Below are 22612 nucleotides of genomic sequence, written 5' to 3' on the forward strand. Positions count from 1 at the left end.
CCGGAGACCAAAGTTACAAAGTGTATCTGTGTGCTTCAACTGTGCTCCAGTTCTAACCTATAAAGGCCAATGTCATTTTCATTGAACATTTTTCGTAACCTTTTTATCTGTGACATGTATTTCAAGTCCATTTTATAGTCCTAAAATTAAAATTAAAACAATCCCAAAACTTCTGTATAATCAATCCCCGAACGGGTTCGGGTTGATGAGCCTACTTATCTACTTTGATTACTCTAGCCTTGGAAGACGTTAATGGTTTTTTTTTCACTCAGGAACTTCTTCTTCCAGCAGTCAGCTGTCAACAGGCTGGGCATGAAATGAGGCTCAGACAACGACGCAGTACTTGGAAGTGATAACAATACAACGTTTTGTTACTGTCCTGTAAACTGTTCATATCCATTCAGTGGATTTTGTGATCCTGCTCGCTCGCTCGAGAGATTATGAACTCGGGACACGGTAAGCTCTCGCTTGTTTAGGCAAAAACACACCTCTTTATCGGAGTTTCAGTTTTGACACCTTTGACTTTGTTGTCGAGAAATGTCACGTTGCCAGCGGTTTGCAAAGATTGTTTTTCACAAACGACTTCGTTGTTATTTTTGTAAAACAAACCGTTTCGAGCAGGGGTTTCACAAGAGTGAATGTTGAAATGTAAAAGCGAGAGTTGTTTTGGGACAATTAACGTTAGCGAGCTAGCAACTAGCTAAGTTAGCTAGTCATTAGGTTTAGATGCATCCCAAACTAAACTAGGGAGCTTGCTAGGGCTTTGGTTCACCCATAGCTAAACGCTAGCGAGTTGCTGTTAGCTGGCAAAGCTAGCAGTGTATGCATAGTTTATTATGCAACATAAACTTACTAATCGATACAACATTGCCCGTGTTTCCTTATAGTTAATAACATAAGCAGGAAGTTGCTTTCATATGTTTTAAACTGTTCTTTGAAGCAATTAAAAGGCCAGATGGGTAACGTTAGTCATTGCATACGTACATTAGCTAGTTATACTGTTCTGGACAACATTTATCTCAAATGCAGACTGTGGGTAAATTGGAATACATCTTTGGAAACATTTCTCACCTGAGCGAATGTTTGAGTGATGACAACATGATGAAACTGCTTAGTAACACAGCAAGTCCAATGTGACGTTAAGTTAGTGTGTGTGTGTTGTGCGATTGCACATGTTTGATGTGCAAAAATCTATATGACCATTGCTGATTTGTTCTCTTTAGCAGATCATTGAACACTATGGACATGTGAGAGTCGACTCTACATGAATGCAGACGCTGAGGCGATGCTGGATTGAATGGCACTGAGGATACGAGGTAAGCACTTTGCCAGTAAATTTGAACTGATCATTGATCCGTTCTCTGACACAACTGACCTTTTGAGAGAGAGGGGGAAGAAAATAAAAGATAATGAGAAAGAGAGACACTGATTTCTGTAGCACACAGCCTTTATTATATTGGAAAAGATTGAGATGGCAGCAGCAGTCAAGGACAGGTTCTAGGCGAACCATAATAAGACAGACAGGGCTCGTGGTAATGACTGGAGCAGAATGAGTGCAATGGTATCAAATGTGTTTTGATGCCATTCCATTCGCTCCTTTCCAGCCATTATTATCAGCCGTCCTCCCCTCAGCAGACTCCACAGATCAGTATGTCTCTTTTCAGCCCAAATGAATACAAGCAAATAAACGTTGTCACTGACATTTACTGCTGCTGAGACGAGGGCAGAATGCCCTCTGCTGTTAGTCTTTTTGAGCGGACCTGAGGTATTTGTCAGGTACTTTGAAATGGATTTGTCTAATTGGCCAAGTGAAAAGTAAATGGCTCTCTGTGGCTGCCATTCAGCACTGATAAAATAAACAAGACAAATAAACAAGTCCTGTGAAGTGATTGTTCAACCGTTTTCCTTAAACAAATGTATCCCAAGAAAGACTCCACAGTTTTGGTTTAGCAACGCTTTGCACTTCTTGTAGGCCTAAGCTTGGCCTTCCTGTTTTGTATATACAAGGTGTATTTGTTTTCCATGGAGTTTCCCATAAGCCTATGTGTAAGGGCTTATCTGTTTGTGCTATTGATCATATGTTTGTGCTATTGATCATTATGCGATGTCCTGATAGTGTGTGCGAAACCTCTCAAAATCGTATTTCACCATGGTAACGGTTTGGGTACAGTGTCATTGGTTAATGATCCACTGTTGGTTGCACCCTTTTTACACTGCCCTCTAGCATGAGTCATTTCAAGGGGCCTCCTCATGTGTACTCAGTACAATATTGTGCTAGGCAAGCTACCGTTAGGCAAATTTTGAAATCAAATTCTACTAATTTCGTCTCTACATCCTTTACTTCACTCTTGCAACACATCACCTAGCCTAACACTAAGGCTATTAATAGAATTGCTCAGTGTTTTAGTCAAAAGCACTTTCCCCACATCCGAAAACACCATCCACACAAGAGACATGGCCTTGTTGTGTGAAATCCTCTGGATTTATGTGTCGAGTTATAACGTGTGAAAGCGAGAGAATGGTTAGTGCCGAAGCACCTGTTTACGACTCACTAAGCTTAGCCTAATTTGTGTAGCAGGTGCATCAGAAAGAGAAGTCGCGCTTGTCTATCTACAGCAAAACACCGGAGGCATAGTGAAATGGATGTCTGTTATAGAGGTCGACCGATTATGATTTTTCAACGCCGATACCGATTATTGGAAGACCAAAAAATCCGATACCGATTAATCTGCAGATTTTTTTATTTTATTATTATTATTATTTTTTTTGTTGTTGTAAGAATGACAATTACAACAATACTGAATGAACACTTATTTTAACTTGATATGATACATCAATAAAATCTATTTAGCCTCAAATAAATAATGGAACATGTTCAATTTGGTTTAAATAATGCAAAAACAAAGTGTTGGAGAAGAAAGTAAAAGTGCAATATTTGCCATGTAAAAAAGCTAACGTTTGAGTTCCTTGCTCAGAACATGAGAACATATGAAAGCTGGTGTTTTCTTTTAACATGAGTCTTCAATATTCCCAGGTAAGATGTTTTAGGTTGTAGTTATTATAGGCATTAAAGGACTATTTCTCTCTATACGATTTGTATTTCATTTATCTTTGACTATTGGATGTTCTTATAGGCACTTTAGTATTGCCAGTGTAACAATATAGCTTCCGTCCCTCTCCTCGCTCCTACCTGGGCTCAAACCAGGAACACATCAACAACAGCCACCCTCGAAGCAGCATTACCCATGCAGAGCAAGGGAAACAACCACTCCAAGTCTCAGAGCGAGTGACGTTTAAAACGCTATTAGCGCACACCCCGCTAACTAGCTAGCCATTTCACATCGGTTACACCAGCCTAATCTTGGGAGTTGACAGGCTTGAAGTCATAAACAGTGCAATGCATTGCGAAGGGCTGTTTGAATGAATGCTTACGAGGCTGCTGCTGCCTACCATCGATCAGTCAGACTGCTCTATCAAATCATAGACTTAATTTTAACATAATAACACACAGAAATACGAGCCTTAGGTCATTAATATGGTCAATCCAGAAACTATCATCTCGAAAACAAAACATTATTCCTGTTACATTGCTCAACCTTCAATGTTATGTCATAATTACGTAAAATTCTGGCAAATTAGTTCGCAACGAGCCAGGCGGCCCAAACTGTTGCATATACCCTGACTGCGTGCAATGAACGCAAAATGACACAATTTCACCTGGTTAATATTGCCTGCTAACCTGGATTTCTTTTAGCTAAATATGCAGGTTTAAAAATATATACTTCTGTGTATTGATTTTAAGAAAGGCATTGATGTTTATGGTTAGGTACAGTCGTGCAACGATTGTGCTTTTTTCGCAAATGCGCTTTTGTTAAATCGTCTCCCGTTTGGCGAAGTCGGCTGTCTTTGTTAGGAAGAAATAGTCTTCACAGTTCGCAACGAGCCAGGCGGCCCAAACTGCTGCATATACCCTGACTCTGTTTGCAAGAGAAGTGACACATTTTCCATAGTTAAAAGAAATTCATGTTAGCAGGCAATATTAACTAAATATGCAGGTTTAAAAATATATACTTGTCTATTGATTTTAGAAAGGCATTGATGTTTATGGTTGGAGCAACGTGTACCTAAGCGATTATATGCAACGCAGGACAGGCTAGATAAACTAGTAATATCATCAACCATGTGTAGTTAACTAGTGATTATAATTGATTGTTTTTCAACAGCCCCTGAACAAGGCAGTTAACCCACCGTTCCTAGGCCGTCATTGAAAATAAGAATGTGTTCTTAACTGACTTGCCTAGTTAAATAAAGGTCTAAAAAAAAAAAAAAACAAAAAATCGGCCAAATCGGCGTCCAAAAATACAGATTTCCAATTGTTATGAAAACTTGAAATCGGCCCTAATTAATTGGCCATTCCGATTAATCGGTCGACCTCTAGTCTGTTATACAGTAGAAAGGAAAATCAAAGCAAGCCTTCTGTTTCTGTCAGGCAAAAGCTGCCGTGAAACAAATCTGTTTGGATTTCCCTCTGGTAATCGTGGCGACTGTTCACTTTGACCACATTGGCACATGTGGTCGTGAGGTCGAAGTCTTAGAAGGTCTCACGTTAATTTTAGACCGGATAGCGACCCCCTACATAACAAGTTAGCAGAAAGCTAACTGATTTGAATACAGGCTGAAATGTTATGTATTTTTTTCAAGCCAAACATCCCATGCTTGTTGTTTAACTTTGGTGACTGATCTCCATCTATCCTGTTTTGCAATGTCATAGAACAGGTGTGTGTAGGCTGTTTCTTCACAGTGCAGAGGCCTCCCTGTAGAATGCTGGTAATAGCACACTGCGGTGTGTTATTGTGCGTGAGTGTCGTGAGACTGGGAAAATGTGCTGCTTATCACAGTTTTATGCTGGGCCTACGGATTACATCCTGTTGACTCGGCACCTGTTCATGGCTTTGCCCCTGACTCACTACTTGGCCACCTGCTCACCTAAATATTTCCAAGATGTTGGTCTATTTTTATACTCAAGCTAATTTCTCATCCTTCATCAGTCACCAAATTACCATTCATACCATTTTGTAATGGCTCTTTATTATGGTTGCACATTTTGGGGGTATTCAGAGGTGGAAACTTTCTGTGGGAATTAATGAGAGTATATGGGAATTAACAGAAATATATGCAAATTAATATTAATACCATTTAAATTGAGATGTTTTTTTCATTGGCTATATTTACCATATCATATGGAGACAGAAACATCAACCTTTTACCTTATCGTAAGTAGACATAATTGAAAATGATTAAATCCTTCCAATAGAAAAAACTATTTAGTAACTAATTTAACTTTAATTAAATGAGTTGACTCTTCACATGGGATGATTTCACTGAACAACAAAATAAATGGAATATTGAATGATCCCCAATGATCCATCGCATCTCCCAAAAACATTTTCAACATACATCTGTAAAATGATAATCTAGAAACTAAAGCTTTGGTTGTCTTCCTCTCAGGCTTCCATGTCTTCTCCCTGGACCTCCTCAATGTCCACCTCTTGAACATCAGACTGAGCCCTCATCTTCACTGTCACTTTCCAACCTTGAGGATGGCTCATTGTCAGGCTCAAAAAATCTAACATTTTCCCGGATGGCCACCGATTTTTCAACCTTTGTATTGTTCAGCCTGTTGTGTGCTTTTGTGTGTGTTTCCAAACAAGGACCAGTTGCTCTCTGAGGCGGCTGATGATGGTGGGATTTGGAGGATGATGGAGGCAACAGGGGAAAGCGCCTCAGATCCACAAAGTCCCTTCCACCAGGTGGCTGATGAGATATGTTGGCAAGACTGCCATATTGCATCTCCATCCCAAAACCCTCGCTTGGAAGTGTATTTTGCCAGACTGGCAAGAACCTTGCCCTCATCCAGGCCAAGGTGGCGAGACACGGTAGTGATGACACCATAGGCCTTGTTGATCTCTGCACCAGACAGGATGCTCTTGCCAGCATACTTGAGGTCCAACATGTACGCTGCGGCGTGTATTGGCTTCAGGCAGATGTCTTCACACTTTTTGATGTATTTCAGAATGGCAGTTTCCTCTGCTTGGAGCAACAGTGAAGTGGGCAGGGCAGTACAGATTTCTTCTCTTACATCTGCAAGCAGAGTCTGAAAATCAGACCGGATGGCATTGTCTCCCTCAATCCGTGCAATGGCTACTGCTTTAGGTTTCAGGAGTTTCAGGCTGCTTACCACTCTCTCCCAAAATACATCATCCAGGAGGATCCTCTTGATGGGGCTGTCCATATCGGCAGACTGTGATATGGCCATTTCTTGGAGAGACTCCTTCCTCTCCAGGAGACTGTCAAACATGATGACAACACCACCCCAATGGGTGTTGCTGGGCAGCTTCAATGTGGTGCTCTTATTCTTCTCACTTTGCTTGGTGAGGTAGATTGCTGATATAACTTGATGACCCTTCACATACCTAACCATTTCCTTGGCTCTCATGTAGAGTGCATCCAATGTTTTCAGTGCCAAGATGTCCTTGAGGAGCAGATTCAATACATGAGCAGCACAGCCAATGGGTGTGATGTGAAGGTAGGACTCCTCCACTTCAGACCAAGCAGTCTTCATGTTCGCAGCATTGTCTGTCACCAGTGCAAAAACCTTCTGTGGTCCAAGGTCATTGATGACAGCCTTCAGCTCATCTGTAATGTAGAGACCGGTGTGTCTGTCCCTTGTCTGTGCTCTTGTAGAATACTGGTTGAGGAGTGGAGAGGATGTAGTTAATTATTCCTTGCCCACGAACATTCTATCACCCATCAGCGATGATTGCAATACAGTCTGCTTTCTCTATGATTTGCTTGACCTTCACTTGAACTCTGTTGAACTCTGCATCCAGCAAATAAGTAGATAAAGTATTTCTGGTAGGAGGGGTGTAGAACATTCAGAAATCTCTTCCAATACACATTGCCTGTGAGCATCAGAGGTGAACCAGTTGCATACACAGCTCGAACAAGACATTCATCAGCATTTCTCTGAGTACGTTCCTCCATTGAGTCAAAAAAGACCATGAGCTGTTGCTATCGATAAGGTGTCTGATTCATCATTTTCACCTCGAATAGATGTAGAGGGACTTTTGTCAGAGGTTGCTTGTTGTGAGAGCTGAGGGAACTTTATGCACTTGGCCAGATTATTCCGCATCTTTGTTGCATTCTTCACATATGATTTGGCACAGTATTTGCAAATGTACGCAGATTTTCCTTTTACATTAGCTGCAGTGAAATGTCTCCACACAGATAGTGCCCGTGGAATTGTCCTGTAAAGATTAGAAAACAATTTGTGAAACAAAACCCAAATACAATTCCATGTACAGATAAATAGTTAAGCAGTTAGATTAAACAACTCCTTTGTGAGATACATGTTTTAAAATGAAACAGGTGAATGTTATGGAAATGGGTGAACAGGTATGGACACAGGTGAATTTACCTCCTCAGTTAGTAGGCCCAAGCAAGCTAAAACCCACATGGTAGCAGAAACTAACTATCAGAAATTGTTAACAAGTTAGAAATGATTTAAACACACTTTGCTGTGGGCTACTATTTACTAGTTAACAAAAATCATGTATGTCATATAAAATATATTCATCCCACCCAGTATTGTAATCAAAACTTACCAGAAAATATGTAGTCCTTGGCTCAGACAGTGTAGTAGTGTGGGCTCAATAGCATCTCATTGCTGTGCAAGATCTTGAGAATCAGCTGTGATGGAAGAATGCACTGTGCATGCAGAGGTTTGCAATTCCATTGAATTAGGGATAGTTTAATTAAAATATGCCACAAGACCTAGAATTGCCTTATGTGTATCCCACAAAAAGCTTCACTGTTATAAGCTAACTTTTTTTTTTTATGAATATAAGCAAAATTCCCTTAACTTCCCATGGAAAATTTCCGTATAAAATTCTGGAAATTTACCGGAATGTTTCCGACACTTTGCAAACCCAACTCTTTATAGAGCAGAGCACTGAGTTGTTGACTATAGTTGAGCCCACACTACTACACTATAACTGTTGTGTCTTGTTGCGTCATGGTCCATGTCACAGGTTAGCCGTTCAGAGGCCGTAACAGGTGTGGCAGAAAGCTGAGCAATTGTGGAAACTCACCACAGTGCCCTGCCACAGTCGATCAAGTCCAACAGGCTCTTTCTATCAACCCAAACATGTCTATGCAAATACAGGTCGAAGCTGGTGAAGTTTAGCTCCATGGAATGGCATTGTTGTTATTTTTTATCTAAACAGATTTGACTGGGATTAAGGCAGGAGGGCACAATAGTTCAATAAACAGGCTTTTCTTTTGGCCTTGTTTCCCATTGCCCTAAGTATCCTCAAAATGCACTCTTAACAGATCAGACAGACAAGTTGTAGCGTTAGGCGCTTAGGCTAACTGAATCTTCATCTGCAGTGCAACCCAAAACAAATTATGTAAATCAATCCCCCTTATCAGTTTGTCTCTTATGAGGAAAAATATTTATCGTGTTTCACAGTGACTCATCATTGTGATTTGTGCATTTGGAATGTGCTCTGTGGAATGGTGGCAGAATTGTCAGTGCTTGAGTAATCTTTTTTTAAAATATTTTTGATGCTAGTTGTCGGCCGTTTCTATCACCATTATTCTCCTCTTGGCAAGACTGACGTTCTTCCAGGGAGACGGTGGGCTTACCCAGATGAAAATGTAGGGCCTTATGATTTCGGCGATGCGGAAAACACGGACGGAATCGCGGAATTTGGTAATAAAAATTGAATCAACTGTAATATGTGGAATATTGCAGAATTTTCCGTAATTTGGCTGAAATTGCAACAACAAAAAATCAGCAGTAGGCCTAATTATTGTAGTAACGTAAATTGTTTCATAGTTCTAAAATTACAGACGAGTAGGCCTAGAGAAATAATTCCATTTTCGATTGGGGTGTTTTGAGAGGGGGGTCGGTCGTGCCTGGGACCCTTACGTCACCTCACAACTTGGCTGTCACTTTGAGAAACATGTCGAAGAGGCCGTCTGAGAGGGCCAAGTCGTAAAAAAAAACGTACAAATTTGACGTCAACATACTATTGATTGGACCCGTAAAAATACGTGTGATGACCACTTAAAGTCTAAATCCCATGTGAAGAACAAGGAAAAGCACAGTGTTAGCCAGAGCCTCTTCAAACAACCATTACTAGTGCAAGCGCATCAGCACATTCAAGACGAGAATTTATTCAGGACTTTGTGGCTGTGTGCGCCGAGTCTGACATTCCCTTAGAAAAGCTAAGAAAGCTATGGCCGTTTCTAGTGAAGCATTGCAAACCGGGAGGAGCGTTGCCCCAAATTGAGAGCAGCCACCGTCAAACGCACCTGCCCCGTGTGTTTGACCAACATTGCCGTTCTACAGAAGATCCGTGGGAAGAAATTTGCCAAGACAACAGATGCAATGGATTGCAGCGTTCTAAACATTGTCATTGGTGAGTTAACTTAACATCCTATTATTATACCGCTGCAATAGCCCACATTTACATTCTGCAGTGTGAATTGCACGCATGCAAATTGTGATATTCCAAATGACGATCTATTGTGGTGAAATATAGAGACGCATAATGTCAGCAGCTGTCTGCCTCTCGATCTAGCTAACTATTGCTGTATCTATATTGTCTTTACACTTGAAATTTAAATAACACTTATTTTGTCACAATATTATTTTAGGTTAAAACATAATTCAAGTTTTTCCTTTTCTTTCATTGCAGGTGTTGAAAACCAGTACTCTCTGGTGATGTCATTTTCATGGACAGATGCGTCTACTCAACGTTTTCCCAAGCTATACTAGCCTCCCTCCTCATCAACGATCTGAAACTGAATGATGCCTGGGAAGTGGTCACAGATGATGCCTCCTACTGCCTGAAGGCATACAAGGAGGTTCTGAAAGGAGTGATGCCCAACAGTGTCTATGTAACCTGTCTCTGCCATGTCATCAATCTGGTGGTTGAGACCTGGCAGCACTAGAAATATGTCTCTGAAGTTGCATCACTTGTGACATGGATGAGATCTGTCTTCAAGAAGCCTGCCAGAAAGAGAAGATAGGCGAGCTTCCTCATTATGGAGTTTGTGCAGGCCAAGGCACCTCCTGAAGCTGTGAGCTCCAGATGGAATAGCTGTTTTGAGGCAGTGAAGTACCATGCAAAGCATGTTCATCTGTACAGAGTTTTTGTTGCAGAAAAGTCATCATCCCAGGCAGTCACAAACATCCTCATCGAGCTGGAAACAGAGAAGGTTGCATTGTTATCTAGATTCTTGCATTACTTTTTTTCATTTATAATGAAATACTTAGTAGAACTCTATTGAAGCACTTGCCTTGATAAAAAATTGTACAATATTATGTTGCATCATAACAAATGTACTGTTATATCTTATTAAATTGTTGACTTTTTATTCAATCACATTATTAGACACACTTTCTGATAACATTTGCATAAATCATAAAACACAGAATTCAGAAAAACTTTCGTGGAAAAAAATGGAATTTTGGAAAGAAATGTACGGATTTCATAGAGCCCTAAAAATGACAGACACGCTCTAGCACATTTACAGTAATGTTGATCATTGTCTCTGTCAAACTCAGGCAGCTTCTGGTGAACAACAGGGATTTATAGTCATATTCATTGATTGAGAGGGGGTGAATAGTTGCTCAATTAGGCCCACTTTTCCCACATGCCTCACACGGGGCACCAAGAGCCTCTGGAGGAGCCCCTATACAAAGATCAGTGTGTACCGAAGGACGGACGGGTCGGACGGTGGATGTGGTGGGTCTAGAATGTCTCACTGGGGTGTCACTGTGGACATCTGCTAAGATGGCTCTGTCTGGACAGTAGGGCTGACCCCATTTAGTCGATAGGCTGTTGGTCGACAGATTTCTTTAGTCGAGCAGTAGTAAAAATAATGGTGTACAGGACACCTGTCTGAGTGGACTAATCCATTGTGGAGGCCGTGGGGATGGCACAGTCCATCAATCTTAAGACATGCATTACTGAAATTTGTATATGGTTCTATTACATAAGAACAATGGTGCAACGTTAATAAAAATTATATTATTTTATAACAAATGCGCTTTCTCCCGTGTTGGATAACGGTGGTTGTTCTGAAACATCAGTGCGCTGCTGAATTGATGCCTTTTCCTAGACCATGTTGCTATGTGTATCATAGCAAAGTTAGCCAGCATATTGGTGTTGAAAACAATGCGGCGGAGGCAGCAGCAGAGTTAGGAGACAAGAAAACAGCCCTTGCCTTAATTGTCTAAGAAAAGTGAGGAGAGAGGAAACCCCAACTTAAGGTCTATAATCAACAACCTAACTGTTGAATGTGCCTGGCTTTATAAATCATCCATATACACTATATATACAAAAGTATGTGGACACCCCTTCAAGTGAGTGGATTCGGCTATTTTAGCCAAAACCTTTGCTGACAGGTGTATAAAATCGAGCACGCAGCCATGCAGTCTCCGTAGACAAACATTGGCAGTAGAATGGTCTTACTGAAGAGCTCAGTTACTTTCAATGTGGCACCGTCATAGGATGCCACCTTTTCAAACAAGTCAGTTCGTCAAATTCGTCAGCCCTGCTAGAGCTGCCCCGGTCAACTGTAAGTGCTATTATTGTGAGGTGGAAACGTCTAGGAGCAACAACGGCTCAACTGCGAAGTGGTAGGCCACACAAGCTCGCATAGTGCGTAAAAAAAAAATCATCTGTCCTCGATTACAACTCTCACTACTGAGTTCCAAACTGCCTCTGAAAGCAACGTCAGCACAAGAACTGTTCATCGGAAGCTTCATGAAATTGGTTTTCATTGCCGAACAGCCGCACACAGGCCTAAGTTCGCCATGCCTACTGCCAAGCGTCGGCTGAAGTGGTGCCAAGCGTCGGCTGAAGTGGTGTAAAGCTTGCCGTCATTGGACTCTGGAGCAGTGAAAACGTGTTCTCTGGAGTGATGAATCACGCTTCACCAGTCTGACGGGTGAATCTGGATTTGCCGGATGGTTGGAGAACGCTACCTGCCCAATGCATAGTGCCAACTGTAAAGTTTGGTGGAGAAGGAATAATGGTATAGGGCTGTTTTTCATGGTTCGGGCTAGGCCCCTTAGTTCCAGTAAAGGTAAATCTTAACGCTACAGCATACAATGACATTCTAGATGATTCTGTACTTCCAACTTTGTGGCAACAGTTTGGGGAAGGCCCTTTTCTGTTTCAGCATGACAATGCCGCCGTGCACAAAGCGAGGTCTATACAGAAATGGTTTATCAAGATCGGTGTGGAAGAACTCGACTGGCCTGCGCAGAGCCCTGACCTCAACCCCATTGAACACCTTTAGGATTAATTGAAACGCCGACTGCGAGCCATGCCTATTCGCCCAACATTAGTACCCGATCTCATTAATGCTGTTGTGGCTGAATGGAAGCAAGTCCCCGGAAAACACTTGTTTTCCGTTAGAACAGCCACTCTGGTGTTATAATTTATTTAGTGTGTATACTGTTCCAGATTGTCAGAAAAAGAATATTTATAATAATAATAGCCAAATAACCCTCCTTTTTCTTGATCTCCTTCGTATTGGTATTATTACTATTATGATCATCATTATAATAAGTAAGCTAATGTCATTATCATTAGTATAGCAGCATTGTATAACCACCATTGAGCTGTAACTTACTTAGGCATTTATTTCAATACTTACAATGCATTTGGAAAGTATTCAGACCCCATTGTCTTTTTTCACATTTTGCTACATTACAGCCTTATTCTAAAATGGATTCAATTCGTTTTTCCCCTCATCAATCTACACAATACCCCATAATGACAAAGCAAAAACTGATCACATTTTACGTAAGTATTCAGACCCTTTTCTATGAGATGTGAAATTGGAAACAGGATGCACATGAGCTCATTGAATATTGTTGATGTTTCTACAACTTGATTGGAGTCCACCTGTGGTAAATTCAATTGATTGGACACAATTTGGAAGGGCACACACTCATATAAGGTCCCACAGTTTGTTATAACCAATTTATTAATGTGATTGTGATACGCAATAGGTCAGGCCCTATTGGTCACGTGCATGCAATGCATTCATGTGTCACGTGAAGAGAGCAAGGGTTGCGTGAATAGGCAATGTTTTTCCTAAACAAATGAGGGATTTCAGTAACAGTCAGAAATGGCTGTAATTATGTTGCAGCTTCAGCAACACCGACAGCGCGATAAACACTGTTCTGTTAAACACTGATGTTCTGTGGTGGACGCTGCAGCAGGGAGCAGAGGGAGACAACGGGTGCTAGTCAGTCACTTGCTATCATTTTATATTTTGACAGCAAGTCTGAGCCTGACATGGCACAATCAAATCAAATGCGGTCAGACTGCCTTTAGTCATCTGTGTGTCATTTTTTAATAATCTAACTATGCGCTTAAAGCATCAGACGACAAGCTCAGTGGATATAGTTGATTTGATTGAAACACGTCTATATATGGAAACATAAACATTTTGATTGGTCTACTGGACAGCAACTGAAGACACCCGGCTAAGACTTTTGATCAAATTGTCCATTCTGTTAACAGGCCCATGCCTCCTCCGGCACAAAAGGAGATCGCATTTGGTCAAATTATTTCAATATGGCAGCTTTTAATTTTGTCTTCATTGCTCAGTGATTCCTCGTACTCCTGAGAGCACTCTTGTCTTCTCCCCAGGTGTCTGAAGACAGTTGTTTGTGCAGACAGGGTCAATAGCCTCTGATATTCCTCAGAAGTAATGACCATTTATAGAAACATGTCAACCTGTCAGCTATGAACGATAACCGAGGTGGGTCAGGCATAGTCTCTGTACCTAGCAACAGGCACGTCCATCATCCCGACCTAGAGGATACAATGACTTGTTTACCAGGAGAAACAGGGCTGATACAAGGAGGGTGGGAGGGAAACAAATATAGAGTATAAATGTATTCTTTGCAAGCCAATGTCTATCGCTTTTAAGAACATATGGCGAGGCAAACTGTTATTAGTTGCGTCAGGGCTTGAGTTCTGGTTTCGAGCCGAAAGCAGACCGAAATAGAGATGTCTCATATCAGAAAGCCGACAGATGGACTGTCATTTTGGACCTGAGCTGTGGCATTCCAGCTTTTCCAGATCCTCCAGTACAAGAGGCCGCTACGTAAGTGATTAGTCATGGATATTTCTTGGCAGCTCAGCCCGTTTGACCACATTAGTCAATTTCACTATCGATCAAAGTACTGGAATTCATCATTAACAGTCAGTTTAGCCATGTCTAACCCCTTTGGATTCTGCTACATACAGCATTATTAGCAGTGCAGTATCACAAACTATTGATTGTTCCTCCATTTTCTACAGTCTGTCTAGCTAGGTATCAGTTCTTCTTCAGCACTGTTGTGTGCTGTAGCGTACGGTTGCCTTGGAAGCTAGCCGTTGTGGAACTATGTCGAAGTGGCAGGAAAACCCAATTACTTGAGACAGATAAGGCAGCCAGGCAGATATCCGGCATGCGTTGTCTGCCAAGGAGAAAAAAACATCTGCAGAACCCAGTTAGGCTTTCACTTTCTTAGGTGTGTGTCTGTGTTTGCACACTTTCAGTTGTATGCGACTGTGTACCACTGTGCGTGCATGTCCTTGTGTGTCTGGATGACTGAGTGTGTCCGTTCGCCAAGGGGGAGACAAAGTTGGAAGCATTAGAGCCAGTGTTGGTGAACACTGCAGCAGTAGACGGCTGGACAGAAAGGCCAAGAAGATCATCAAGGACCTCAGCCTCCCGAGCCATGGCCTGTTCACTCCGCTACCATCTAGAAGGGTGAGACAGTACAGGTACATTAAAGCTGGGACCGAGAGACTGATAAACAGCTTCTCTCCAGGCCATCAGAATTAAACCGTCAACACTAGCCGGCCTCCGCCCAGTACCCTTCCCTGAACCTTAGACTGTCACTAGCCGGTACTTTACCCTGCACCGTAGAGACAGCTGCCCTATGTACATAGTCCTTGAACACTGGTCACTTTAATAATGTTTACATACTGTTTTACCCACCTTATATGTATTTAGTGTATTCTAGTCAAGGCTCATCCTATATAACTACTGTTGTACATATATTTTCTATTTACATAATGTTTATACTCGAAGGCTCTACGCTGACTTTAAAAAATATATATATATATATATTTTTTTTTTTTCAAGGATCACGTGTGCCCCTAATTTGAAAAATGTAGGGGTACACAAAGAAATTTAGGAGCACAATTAAAAATATTTGCGCTAACAAGCCGTTTTCTTTGTAGTTATGGTGTACAAGCATAACGGTCATGAATCTGCGCTCGGTGTATTCTCCATGGTACTCAGGGGCTGGGGTACAGTGTAGTAATCATTTCAACAATTATCACGTGAAATAAAAATTCCACATATTTAGGTGCAGATGTGAGTAAAATGGTCGCACTTTAGAGCCCTGATACTGTCTATATACACCATTCACATACATATACAGTACCAATCAAAAGTTTGGACACACCTACTCATTCCAGGGTTTTACTTAATATGCACTATTTTCTACATTGTTGAATAATAGTGAAGACACAAACTATGAAATAACATATGGAATGATGTAGTAACCAACACTGATGACAGCTTTGCACACTCTTGGCATTCTCTCAATCGGCTTCATGAGGTAGTCACCTGGAATGCATTTCAATTAACAGGTGTGCCTTGTTCAAATTAAATTTGTGGAATTTCTTTCCTTATTGCGTTTGAGCCAATCAGTTGTGTTGTAACAAGGTAAGGGTGATATACAGAAGATGGCCCTATTTGGTGAAAGACCAAGTCCATATTATGGCAAGAACAGCTCAAATAAGCAAAGAGAAATGGCAGTCCATTACTTTAAGACCTGAAGGTCAGTCAATCTGCAGTCGCAAAAATCATCAAGTGCTATGATGAAACTGGCTCTCATGAGGACCGCCAGAGGATAGGAAGTCCCAGAGTTACCTCTGCTGCAGAGGATAAGTTCATTAGAGTTAACTGCACCTCAGATTGCAGCCCAAATAAATGCTTCAGAATTCAAGTAATAGACAGATCTCAACGTCAACTGTTCAGAGGAGACTGTGTGACTCAGGCCTTCATGGTCGAATTGCTGCAAAGGAACCACTACTAAAGGACACCAATGAGAAGAAAAGGCTAGCTTGGGCCAAGAAACACAAGGAATGGATATTAGACCGGTGGAAATCTTTCCTTTCGTCTGAGTCCAAATTTGAGATTTTTGGTTCCAACCGCCGTGTCTTTGTGAGATGGATTGTAGGTGAACGGATGATCTCCGTATGTGTGGTTCCCACTGTGAAGCATGGAAGAGGAGGTGTGATGGTGTGGGGGTGCTTTGCTGGTGACACTGTCAGTGATTTATTTATAATTCAAGGCACACTTAACCAGCATGGCTACCACAGCATTCTGCAGTGATATGCCATCCCATCTGGTTTGGGCTTAGCGGCACTATACTATTTTTCAACAGGACAATGATTCAAAGCACACCTCCAGGCTGTGTAAGGGCTATTTGACTAAGAAGGAGAGGTGAGTGCAGCATCAGATGACCTGGCCTCCACAATCACCTGACCTCAACCCAATTGAGATGGTTTGGAATGAGTTGGACTGCAGAGTGAAGGAAAAGCAGCCAACAAGTGCTCAGCATATATGGGAACTCCTTCAAGACTATTAGAAAAGCATTCCTCATGCATATCTTGTCTAAATTCATCCTGTGTGTGTATATGTACGTCTAGATTGCGTTTCAATTACTGTTACAGTAATGCAAATGTTTTTTTTTTGTGTACTTGGACATTTTACTGCACTGCTCGAGCTAGTAACAAGCATTTTGCTGCCCCCGCTATAACATCTGCTAAACTGTTTACATGACCAATAAACTTTTGTTTTGATTTGAGATGGATGCCCACAAAGCTTAGACAGGCAGGCTGCTGCCTGAGCTATGCATTGAACTCTCCTAAACAAAGCCAGGATTCTTAACACAGCTAGAAAACTCCTAGGTTTGCTTGAAGTAGACTAGTTGAATATGATGAACTTGAGTAGGCTTTCTTATGTAACACCTGGTGTAACATCTGGTATCTGTATCCACAGCCAATTAGACACAGATCTGAGTTTTCCACCTCATCAGAATGAAGTTGTTTTGGAATCAGTTTCAGTTAGCATCTGAATAACAGACGCATCAAAATGTGTTTTATAACACTCAGGGAGTGCTTCGTCCAAGAGTTGTAAAATACATTGTTTTACTGTGCCAAAACGAGTAAATCCAGTCAGTTTTTATACAGCTGTCTGATGAAGTTCATATTGTTCCACTTGGTTCTTAAGTTGTTGGATTTGAAACATGTCCACCTTTAATTTATTGCCTTCGTCAACAGTGTCAGAAAAACGTTGTACCCGTAAACTGTTTTACAGTACCACTTTCCAGTGCATAGTTCCCACCCTGGTACAGCAATTAAAACTGCTCCAAGTTTTAAGTCGTAACTAAGCTCCCATATCACAATAATTAGCCTATGTAGACCATGCTCCCTCAAACGAGAACTGCAATTGTTATGTCTGTAATTATAGCTTAAGTTCAAACGAGCTCAGCTGTGAGTGACAGCGTGAACACTTAGTTCAACTTGGTAGTCAGTAGCAGACCCAAAAGGCTCTTGGTGTTGGCTTAGCCATCGGGAGAAAAAAACTAACATTGCAGCTTACCTGTAGCTGTAATGGATGACGGTGGCAACAGCCAAGATTGCCTAGCTGCGTCGGTCATGTAACCAGAGCAGTGGAACAAGATCACTGTGTGGCAGGCAGCGTAGCAGATATGTCGCTGTCAAGGCCGTGTAGCTCATTCAAAGATAATGAGGGCCTGTTTAGGAAGTTGAGTGGCGGTTAAGTGAGGAGTGCATTATTTATCATGGATGTCATGAGGGGTCAATGAACCGATATAGCTCACATTGATTCAGCCTAAAGTGTGCATGTTAAATCCTTTCCCCTCCACTGGGGCCATGGAATTCTGAAAGTGACTTAGAATGGGAACCCTGATTTGTCATTATTCTCTTCCATTTAATCAAATACATTTTTATTTGTCACAGGAGCCGAATACAGCAGGTGTAGACCTTACTGTGAAATGCTTACAAGCCCTTAACTAACAATGCAGTTTTAAGAAAAGGGGATTAAGAAAATATTTACTAAACCCCCCCCCCCCCCCCTCTTCCATTAACACATTGTGCTGACTGGTAACTCTAGCAGTTATTGTCTGAGGCGTGAAGTTTAATTTGCCCTTTGGCCTGAACAATTAAATCTGCCATCAACACTGGGCTGCTTTCAGAGGGAGAAAATACACACTGTGTGTGGGCAAGTGCCTGTTTCTGTGAAATTGTATTGTTCTTTTGAAAAGCTGAATCAATGCAAATTTTGTTTGTAACATGCGTCAAATACAACAGGTGTAGACCTTACTGTGAAATGAATACTTACGAGCCATTAGCCAACAATGCAGTTCAATAAATAAAGTTAAGAAAATATTTACTAAATAAAGTAAAAAATTTAATAAAAAGTAACACAAAATAACAAGGCTTATACAGGGGGTACCGAGTCAATGTGTGGGGGTACAGGTTATTCGAGGTAATTTGTACATGTAGGTAGGGGTGAAGTGACTATGCATAGATAATAAACAGTGAGTAGCAGCAGTGTAAGAACCAAAGGGAGTGTCAATGTAAGTAATCCGGGTGGCGATTTGATTAATTGTTCAGTCTTACGTCTTGGGGGTAGAAGCTGTTAAGGAACCTTTTGGACCTAGACTTGGTGCTCCGGTACCGCTTGCCGTGCGGTAGCCGAGAGAACAGTCAATGACTTGGGTGACTGGAGTCTTTGACAATTTTTTGGGCCTTCCTCTGACACCACTTAGTATATAGGTCCTGGTTGGCAGGAAGTCTGGCCCCAGTGATGTACTGGGTTGTATGCACTACCCTCTGTAGCGCCTTACGGTCAGATGCTGAGCAGTTGCTATACCAGGTGGTGATGCAACCGGTCAGGATGCTCTTGTTGGTGCAAGTCCAGATTGTAGAGGGAGGCGTTTAGTCCCAGAGTCCTTAGCTTAGTGATGAGCTTTGAGGGCACAATGGTGTTGAACGCTGAGCTGTAGTCAATGAACAGCATTTTCACATAGGTGTTTCTTTTGTCTATGGGGGAAAGGGCAGTGTGAAGTGTGATTGCATCATCTGTGGGTCGAAGGTTTCTGGGATGTTGATGTGAGGCATGACCAGCCTTTCAAGCACTTCATGGCTACTGACGCGAGTGCTACGGGACGGTACTCATTTAGGCAGGTTACCTTCACTTTCTTGGGTACAGGGACTATGTAGGTATTAGACTCGGTCACGGAGAGATTGAAAATGTCAGTGAAGACACTTTCCAGTTGGTCCGCGCATGTTTTGAGTACACGTCCTGGTAATCCGTCTGGCCCGCGGCCTTGTGAATGTTGAACTGTTTTTAAAGGTCTTGCTCGCATTGGCTGCGGAGAGCGTGATCACACCGTTGTCCGGAACAGCTGGTGCTCTCATGCATGCTTCAGTGTTGCTTGCCTCGAAGCGAGAATAAAAGGCATTTAGGACGTCTGGTAGGCTTTATTACTTACATCTTGAAACCAATACCCTTGGCTTGCTATAGAAATGTAGTGCCCTATATAATATGTTTTTTATATTTTTGTCCTAATTTCATTTTTGTTTTTCCAGGTTTAAGTTTTTCACTCTCATTTTATGTTTTTAGTCCAAAACAATACTTAAACCACATCAGGAGACCACTTTTGAGGTCTGGGAAAAATCTCTGAAAGGTAGACATAACTACAAAGTAGCCTAACATTTCATTGAGAAGGTTTTTGGGAAAGCCTTTCCATCTACCAGCAGACGGTTTTAGTTTTTTAAGTGAAAAGAAACATTTGCACCAAAGAAAACAAGTGAAAGACAAAACAGTACAAATAACCTTTTTTTCCCTTTTTTTCTATCATTAGCATTATCGCTAACGGCTACACAAAGTGTAGACTAGACACACACACTGACGGGCGTTCCTGTACCATTTCAGAACGTTGCAGGAAAATACAAATCACTGATGCATTTTGTTTGTGTTTTGTGATTAACTTAGGCAAATTCAATGACTTTTCGAATAAGTTCAATACATTTAGGGCTCCGTCCGATCCGCTTTAGGCGACACCCGCATGGAGGTTGTTTTGGCGGTGTCGAGGGGGAACTGCATTGCAGCGGTCTAATCCACAAGCGGCTCCTGTCATTAGAGGACATTTGCCATTGGCTGCACTGAATCGCATTATGTGAAATCCCATGCAGCCTTATTTACACGTTAGAACACTGGAATGTGAGATGTAATCTACACCTCCATTAGGCTGATAGAAATCCTAATTATTTAGTTTAAAAAAAATTCAATTTGATCGTAATTATTTCTATATAGGCTACATTTTCTCGTTCTGAACTTCTAACACGATTGGGTGATCACCGATGTGGGGTACTCAACGATTTGACCGCTTCTATGCAGTTCCACCTCAGACGCCGCCAAAACATCTGCTATGCGGGTTGGTGTCTGCTATCGCCATGTAACGCTTGCCTACTAAATTCAATTTTAAAAAAACAATATTCTTGAATTCCATTTTTAATGTCTGGATTCTGTGAATCTGTCCCGTGTTTTCCACAACGCAGATTTTATAGGGCCCTAGAAATGGTCTGACGAATTCACCTGCAACCTATATCTTTACCTTAAGACACAGACTTCGGCTCTGTTGTGTTCCTACATATCCAACATTACTAGATACACTGTAGACTTGGAATGCCAGCGATACGGATGTTTTGGAAGATGCATGTAGAGAGACAAGTCAAGAGCATGTTTTTGGGGTTGTTAACCTCGAGTGACGGCTTGTTTTATGTTAGCATATGGTCAGGGTCGTCACGAAGGACCAGTGAACCGTACCGGAGGCCGCTGGCGAGCGAGAAGAGAACGGACATCCTCCAGCTCTCTCTCTGCCCTTCTCGCTCTGCCTCTCTTTCTCAACCTCTCTCTCTCTCGGTCTCTCGCTCGCTGATGGGAATGTCATGAGCACTCTCTCTTTGCCTCTCATACTCTCTCATAGCTAGCATCCTGCACTAGGCTAAGTGCCCTAAGTCTTAGTGGGCACTGGGCATGGCGTCACATACTGGACCCATGCCAGCCAGCCCCTTTCTCACTGAAAAGAACAACTGAACCACAACAATACCAGAAATGTTGTTTGGAATGTATCGGAAATCTATTGAACCTTTTTATCTGTGTAATACTGTAGCCATTTGGAAACAAATAGGCTACTGTTATGTAAGTAGCAGCTCAGACATGGGATAGGCTACCGTTAGGCCTGCAGCATGTTTGTTAATGCCTTTGGGCTTTTGTATAGACCAGTGGGTAGGTCCTACATAGTGTGCAGTATCGGGCCTGGGGGAGAAGTATCAGGCTCTCAGCCGGACCTTTCCTGTTTAACGAGAACAAGACAGAACTTCTCTAAACATCAGGTCCGTTTACATATTTTCTTTTTTTTTACATAGACTTCTAACTATTCTGGGTGACTGAGCACACTCTCCAATCAAGCCCTGGCCCAGAGCATTGCCCTTGGCAGCAGTGACACAGCTTTTCCCTGGAAGATGCCTCAGGAACACAGTCAGCTCCTTGTTCACAAGTGTCTCTTTGAATTGGCAGTTAGTGAGGGTTGAAGAAACTTCCTGCAAGACCGCTATACCACCACTACATCCCCATTCCAAAAATACTGTTTTAAGCCTGTGCACATACACTCTTGAAGTGTTATTTTCAGTATGACTGAGTTCTAACTGTATTGACAGGCTGCCCTGTGGAGACCCTGTCTCATTGACTGGGGTATTTTTACCCAGCCTGTTAGCACTGGCCTGTGCATCAGAAAACACACACACACTGGTTTTAAACTGGCTTGTGTGTCAACACATTTATCTCTCTCTCACGCACACACTCTCGTTCTCCCTTTCACTCTCACACAAACAAGTTTATTCATGCACACTAGTACACACTTACTGGTAAACACAACATATGCGAACAGTCAGGCCTCCAGCTCTCTGATCCTCTCATCTAGTGTTCTCTGTGGGGAGACACACACAGCCAGGCCTACAGCAGGCAGCCACCGGGGGGTGTGTGTGTGTGTGTGTGTGTGTGTGTGTGTGTGGAATTGTCAAGTGCTCTCGAGTTTTCTAAAAGTGTCAAACAACAATGTCCTTAGCATGTGGGTGGTAGTGCGGCTTGTGTTCTGTCCCCTGTATTTACTGGCCGACGCTGTCCTCAGTTGTTTTTTTTTAAGCAGTGTCCTAGTTTAGTAGCTGGCTGTGCTCAAGCATTAGTCAATGAGGCTTTTCACTTTTAGCGGCGTGCAATCCATAGAAGTGGAGTTGGGACATCTCTGAGCGTATTCTTCACTTTTCAAGCGGAGCCGTGTATAGTAACACTGGCACACAGGTTGTACTCTCACAAACACTTCATGTAAGGCAATGGATGTCGTTAGCACTAAAGAAGTTGT

General features: G+C 42.0%; 1 protein-coding gene across 4 annotated transcripts in view; it reads left to right on the forward strand.

Annotated features, from left to right (window-relative positions):
• The first annotated feature begins 239 nt into the window (after positions 1-239).
• Positions 240-22612, forward strand: part of LOC106588447 (testis-expressed protein 2) — a 68511-nt gene continuing 46138 nt past the window's right edge. For 2 of the 4 annotated variants that reach the window (XM_014177481.3, XM_014177461.3), the window contains exons 1-2: positions 240-456; positions 1224-1316. The gene's annotated coding sequence lies outside the window, so the exon portion shown is untranslated. The remainder of the gene's footprint in view (positions 457-1223; positions 1317-22612) is intronic. The other 2 variants (XM_014177491.3, XM_014177471.3) reach the window with 1 other exon arrangement.

Source organism: Salmo salar, chromosome 02 (assembly GCF_965601325.2).
Source record: "Salmo salar chromosome 02, fSalSal1, whole genome shotgun sequence".
Lineage (NCBI taxonomy): Eukaryota > Metazoa > Chordata > Actinopteri > Salmoniformes > Salmonidae > Salmo > Salmo salar.